Here is a 6,146-nt window from a genome sequence, read left to right as displayed (position 1 = left end):
AAGTTGGAAGCCTTTGAAAAGTTCAAAGGATTCCAGAATGAGGTATAAAACCAACTTGGGAAAACAATTAAAGCATTACGATCTGATCCTGGTGGTGAATATTTGACTCAAGAATTTGATGAACATCTGAAAAATTTTGGAATTCTTTCACAGTTAACTCCTCCAAGGACACCACAGTTGAATGGTGTGTCAGAAAGGAGGAATAGGACCTTACTAGATATGGTTCGGTCCATGATGAGCTTTACTGATCTTCTCATATCATACTGGGGATATACATTAGGAGCAACTGCGAACATACTAAAAAGAAGCCCATCCAAAGTAGTTGAGAAGACACCATATGAATTATGGACTGGAAAAGTTCCAAAGTTGTCTCATCTCAAGGTTTGGGGTTGTGAAGTCTATGTAAAACGTTTACAAAGTGATGAGCGTCGTTTATTGCGCTCAAAAGAATAAGATTTAGGTTCATTTTCTTTATTTTCTTTCATCATTTTCATATAATTCTCTTAGTTTTATTTGATTTTCCATTTTTATAATTCACTTTGGTCCTCGATTGGTTTTTACGAGTTTTTCATATTTTTAGTTGATAATTCATAGTTTTAGTTTTAGTTTTAATTTGCTATGCTTTCTCTCTTTATTTTATTTGTGTTTTGTAGGTGAATAATCAAGTCAATTTGCTCATTTTGGGACTGCCTTGTTCACGGGCATCATCTCGAGTGCACTGATGATGGAGATGCTCGGGAGCGCGGAGTTTGATCAAGCAAGAGAAGGAGCCAAGCCTCGTGCACCACACAGGGGTGCGCGCACGCGGCACAGGGGTGCGTGCGCGCAAAACCAGCTGTTCGCGCGCGCGGTTGGTCTGTGCGTGCGCACGGCCTGTGTTGCCCCCTTTGCTAGATTTTCCTATTTATAGCTTTTGACTTTTCTTTTTTAGAACGACTTAACTTTATACTAGAGAGAATTTTTCCAGAAATAGTAGAGAGAGAAGCTTAAGATTTACTTTGTTTGTACTTGAATTTGATCTTAGATTTCAATTTGATCTTGAAATTCCTTCTTCACATCAATGAATATTTGTAAGATTTCTTTCCCTGATTTATTTTTAATGCAATTCTTTCTAGTTTCTTGAATTTTGATTGAGATTACATTCCTTGCTCTAGAATTTGTTGATTGATTGATTTTCTTTTGATTAAGCTTTAAATGAATATGAATTTGATTGAATTTGTTTTGTTTCTTAATTTTACCATGTTTAGTGAGTAGATTAGTTGCTAGGGAGAAGGGGAAGCATGCTTGATTGATGATTTTTGCTAGTTGATGATGCTAAACTGATTTGAATGTTGCAATTAAATTGGTTGACATAGTTGTGCATGTGATTAATTAGATTAAGAGTGATCAACCTATAAGATTAATCTAGATTGCATTGCAAATTTCAATGACATGAATCCTTGATTTGAGAATTGCTTTAATTGATTGAATTTGATTATGATTTTCCTAGTTAGATATTCATAGTGAACCCCAGCTTGGCTTATAGGAGATAGCTCTTGAATTCTTTTGGTTACAACTATTGTTTGTCCTTTGTAATGTTTGAATTGATTGGGTGATCCTTCAATTAGCATAATCATTGAGCTTGCATGTGGAACCTATATCCCTAGTGTTTAACATATTGAATTCTTTGATTTGTTAGCTTTTTGACATTTTAGTTACCAACCACTACCATTTATATTCTTCGATTTAGCTTGACATAAACTATAGCATCGTTCCTACTCATTCCTTTAGGTTCGACCCTTGACTTACCATATACTTGTATTAGGGTTGGTTGAGTGTTTACAAATTAAGTTTGGCTCTAGGGAGAGGTAGATAACGACCTACATTTTCCTCTTGTCAAAATTGGCGCCGTTGCCAAGGATTGATATTGGTGCTTTGTTATACTTGTTGAGTCTATTTCATCTTCAATTGAAAATACAAAAAGATTTTCTTTTAGGCTACATTTGTAGCCGTGCTACTAACCATTTCTTTTGAGATTTTATGCGTAGAGCATGTGATCATTCACTAGTGCCATTTGATCCGGAAATTGAGAGAACTATTGCAAGGTTGAGGGGTGCTAGACGATCTTTGAGCCCTAGCATTTCAAGTGAAGAAGAACCACAACAAGAAGAACAAGCAAGAATGGGAGAAAATCCGAGAGTGGAATTGAAAGAATTGGTGATTCCCGGTGCATATAGATTTAAGAGTGGGATTGCTCCACCTACAACACCGGCAAATGATTTTGAAATAAGACCGGCAATGATCAATTTAATAGAGAGGCGACAATTTAGTGGGGCCAAGTATGAAAGCCCACTAAACCATCTCAAGGAGTTCGAGAAATATTGCAATACTATCAAGGTGAACGGAATCTCCCAAGAATTCATTCGCCTCAAGCTCTTTCCCTTTTCTCTCATAGGGCGTGCTTTGGAATGGCTAGACAAGGAGGTTAAGCCAAATTCTCTAAGGACATGGGACGAGGTTACCAAGGAATTTCTATCCCGTTTCTATCCTCAAAAGAAAACGGCGGAGGCTAGAGCTTTGATTCAAGGTTTCAAGCAAAAGCCAAGTGAGAGCCTCTATGAAGCATGGGAGAGATACAAAGAGTATCAAAGAGAATGTCCTCATCATGGAATTCCAACCTATCAAATCATTCAAATCTTCTATGGAGGCCTTAGCCCTCAAGGAAAATCATGTTTAGATGGAGGAGCCGGAGGTCCTATCATGAACAAAACGGAAGAGGAAGTGGTGGACATAATTGAAGACGTAGTGAGGTATTATAGATATTGGCAAGATGGAGAAAGAGAGTCAACTAGCAAGAGTAGCTCTTCGGTGTACTTGGTTGATCATCTTAATGAAATCAACAATCTATCCTCACAAATGACAAACTTGGAGAAGGAGATGTCCGCTATCAAGGCGATGTTGGAAAGCGCTACCTACCAAGTTTCAAGTCTTCCCTCCCAATCTAAGGGGAGAGGTATGTCTTCTAATTCTCAACCCCTTCCTTCTTCTACTAACATGCTTAGTTGATGCTTGTTTTGTGATGATTGTGGATCGTATGATCATGATGTTTCTAGTTGCCCTCATGCGTGTATGGATGTTTGTGATGATCGAGATGGAAATGTGAATGAGCATGTGAACTATGTGTCAAATAATCATGATTCTAGGTTTAAGAATCAAAGAGGTCAATGGAATAGAATTACAACAATCATGGCAATTTTGACAACTATAACCAAGGTGGTGGTTATAGGAACCAAGGTTCTCGAGGTAACTATAACAATCAAGGTTATAGTAGCCAAAATCAAAACCAAAATTATGGTAATCAAAACCAAGGTTATGGGAATCATAATCAAGGTAGTGGTAACCATAAACAAGGTTATGGTCAAAATCAAAATAGGGGTAATTGGAACAATCAAGGTAAAGGCAATTTTCAAAACAATGCTCAAAGAGGACCTCCACCCGGATTTGCTCCAAAAACCCAAAATGATAATTCCTATGTTCAATCCTCTTCTTCTTCATATAGAACAAATTTGGAAGAAATCATTAAAAATCAAACAAAGTTGTTGAACACTTACATGACCGTAAGTGATAAGAAATTTAATGAAATGATGACTCATAATAAGATGCTTGAAAACAAAATTTCTCAACTTTCTAATGCTTTGAAAGACCATGCTAGTCCTTCTTCTTTACCTTCCCAAGGCCTAGATCCAAAGAGATCGGTTAATGCTATTGTCACAAGGAGTGGTAAGATTCTTGAGGAGAGTTTGCCTAGGAGGAGTGAGACCAAAGAGGGCACAAAAGAGGTTTTGGTTGAAGATGAGAGAGATGGTGCATCTTTGAGTGAGGTTGAGATTGAGAAGCCTAGTGAGGTGAGATTGGAAAAAGAGACTGTGAAATCCAAGCTTCCTTATCCGCAAAAATTCATGAGACACAAGTTAGATGAACAATTTGGAAGATTCATTGACATGCTTAAGAAACTTCACTTTTCTCTACCATTTACCGAAGTTGTCACCCAAATGCCCAACTACGAAAAATTCCTCAAAGACATTTTGAGTGGTAGGAGGACATGTGATGGTGTAGATATGGTGACCTTGACCGAGAATTGTAGTTCTATCATAATGAACAAGATGCCACCTAAGCTAAAAGACCCCGGAAACTTTTCCATCCCTTGTGTCATTTATAAAATGCAAATTGAGAATGCCTTGTATGACCTAGGAGCTAGTGTTAGCCTCATGCCATACTCGGTGTACCTAAGACTTGAGCTAGGGGAACTCTTACCTACTAACATCACTTTGCAATTGGCCGATAGGTCAATTAAGTTTCCTAAGGGTAAGGTAGAGGATGTTCCTTTGAGGGTTGGGAAATTTGTTATTCCGATGGATTTTGTTGTGCTTGAGATGGATGAAGATGCTAATATTCCCACCATTCTAGGGAGACCATTCCTTGCTACTTCGGGTGCTTTGATAGATGTGAAAAGTGCTAAAATTTCACTCAAAGTAAGGGATGAAGTGATAGAATTTGATTTGAATGATAGCATGAAGTATCCAAGTTCTTCTTTATAAAATTGTATGTTAATTGATTCTCTCGATCATGTTGTGTCTTCTGTGCATGAGCAATTGCTCACTTCTAACGATGCTCTTGAGAATTTTTTGTTGAATAAGGAAAAGATAGGTACTCCTAACAAGGAGATGGGTTTGTATGAAGATTTGCTCAATGGAAGCTTTGAGGATGTTAAAGAGCAAATGTGTTTGAGCATTTCTAGCCAAGAAGCGTTGCAAGTGGCAACATCGAAGGAAGGTAAAGGTTCTCCAATGGTTGAGCTCAAACCTCTTCCATCACACCTTAGGTATGAATTTTTGGGACCCAACTCCACTTTTCCCGTGATTATTAGCTCTTCTTTGAGTGAGCATCAAGCTCAAAAGTTGTGTGGTGTTTTGAAAAAGCACTGAAGTGCTTTGGGTTATACCATTGATGACCTCAAAGGTATAAGCCCCGCTTTATGTACACATCACATAACTCTTGAGGAGGGTGCTTTACCTTCTATTGAGAGGCAACGAAAGCTACACCCCCAAATGGGAGAGGTACTGAAAAAGTAGATCACCAAACTTTTGGATGCGGGAATCATATTCCCCATTTCTAGTTCTAGGTGGGTCTCTCACGTTCACGTTGTCCCAAAAAAGGGAGGCATGACCGTCGTTGAGAATGAGAAAGGTGAGCTCATTTCGACGAGGACGGTCACGGGATGGAGGATGTGTATAGACTATAGACGTCTAAACACATCTACAAAGAAAGATCATTTCCCCCTTCCTTTTATTGATCAAATGCTTGAAAGACTAACAAGGCATAAGTTCTATTACTTTCTTGATGGTTATTCGGGATTTTTCCAAATCCCTATCCACCCGGATGACCAAGAGAAAACAACCTTCACTTGTCCATATGGTACATTTCCTTATAGGAGAATGTTGTTCGGCCTTTGCAATGCTCCCGCGACATTTCAAAGATGCATGATGAGTATATTTAGAAATATGTTTGAAGAGGAGATGGAGGTTTTAATGGACGACTTCTCCGTAGGAGGTGTTTCATTTGAGGCATGCCTTGAAAACCTTGAAAAATGTCTTGCAAGGTGTGAAAAGGTGAACTTAGTCTTGAATTGGGATAAATGTCACTTCATGGTGGAGGAAGGCATAGTCCTTGGCCACAAGATCTCTCACAAGGGGATAGAGGTGGATAAAGCTAAAATTGAAGTCATTGAAAAGCTTCCACCTCCGGTGAAAGTAAAGGGAGTGAGATCTTTCTTAGGGCATGCCGGGTTTTATAGAAGATTCATCAAGGATTTCTCGCTCATTGCAAAGCCCCTCAATGATATTCTTCAAAAAGAGGCCGAGTTTGTGCTTGATAATAAGTGTTTGGAGGCATTCAATAAGTTGAAGAAAGATCTAATATCTACCCCTATTGTTCAAGCTCCAAGATGGGATTTACCATTTGAGTTGATGTGTGATGCAAGTGATTCGGCAATAGGGGGTGTCTTGGGTTAACGAGTGGACAAGAAGCTTCATGTGATCTATTATATGTCCAAGACTCTAAATGGAGCTCAACGGAATTACACTACAACGGAGAAGGAATTCTTGGCT

At 38.6% G+C, this 6,146-nt stretch overlaps 1 non-coding gene across 1 annotated transcript; it reads right to left on the bottom strand.

Annotated features, from left to right (window-relative positions):
- Nucleotides 1-2,545: 2,545 nt before the first annotated feature.
- On the bottom strand, nt 2,546-2,651 carry LOC145577188 (small nucleolar RNA R71). Its single transcript, XR_014098663.1, has one exon. It is a non-coding gene; the product is annotated as a small nucleolar RNA R71 (small nucleolar RNA).
- Between the last annotated feature and the right edge of the window lie 3,495 nt (nt 2,652-6,146).

Source organism: Chenopodium album, chromosome 13 (assembly GCF_948465745.1).
Source record: "Chenopodium album chromosome 13, dcCheAlbu1.1, whole genome shotgun sequence".
NCBI classification, from domain to species: domain Eukaryota; kingdom Viridiplantae; phylum Streptophyta; class Magnoliopsida; order Caryophyllales; family Amaranthaceae; genus Chenopodium; species Chenopodium album.
Note: the sequence above shows the minus strand (reverse complement) of the source record. Positions and strands in the feature narration are given on the sequence as shown.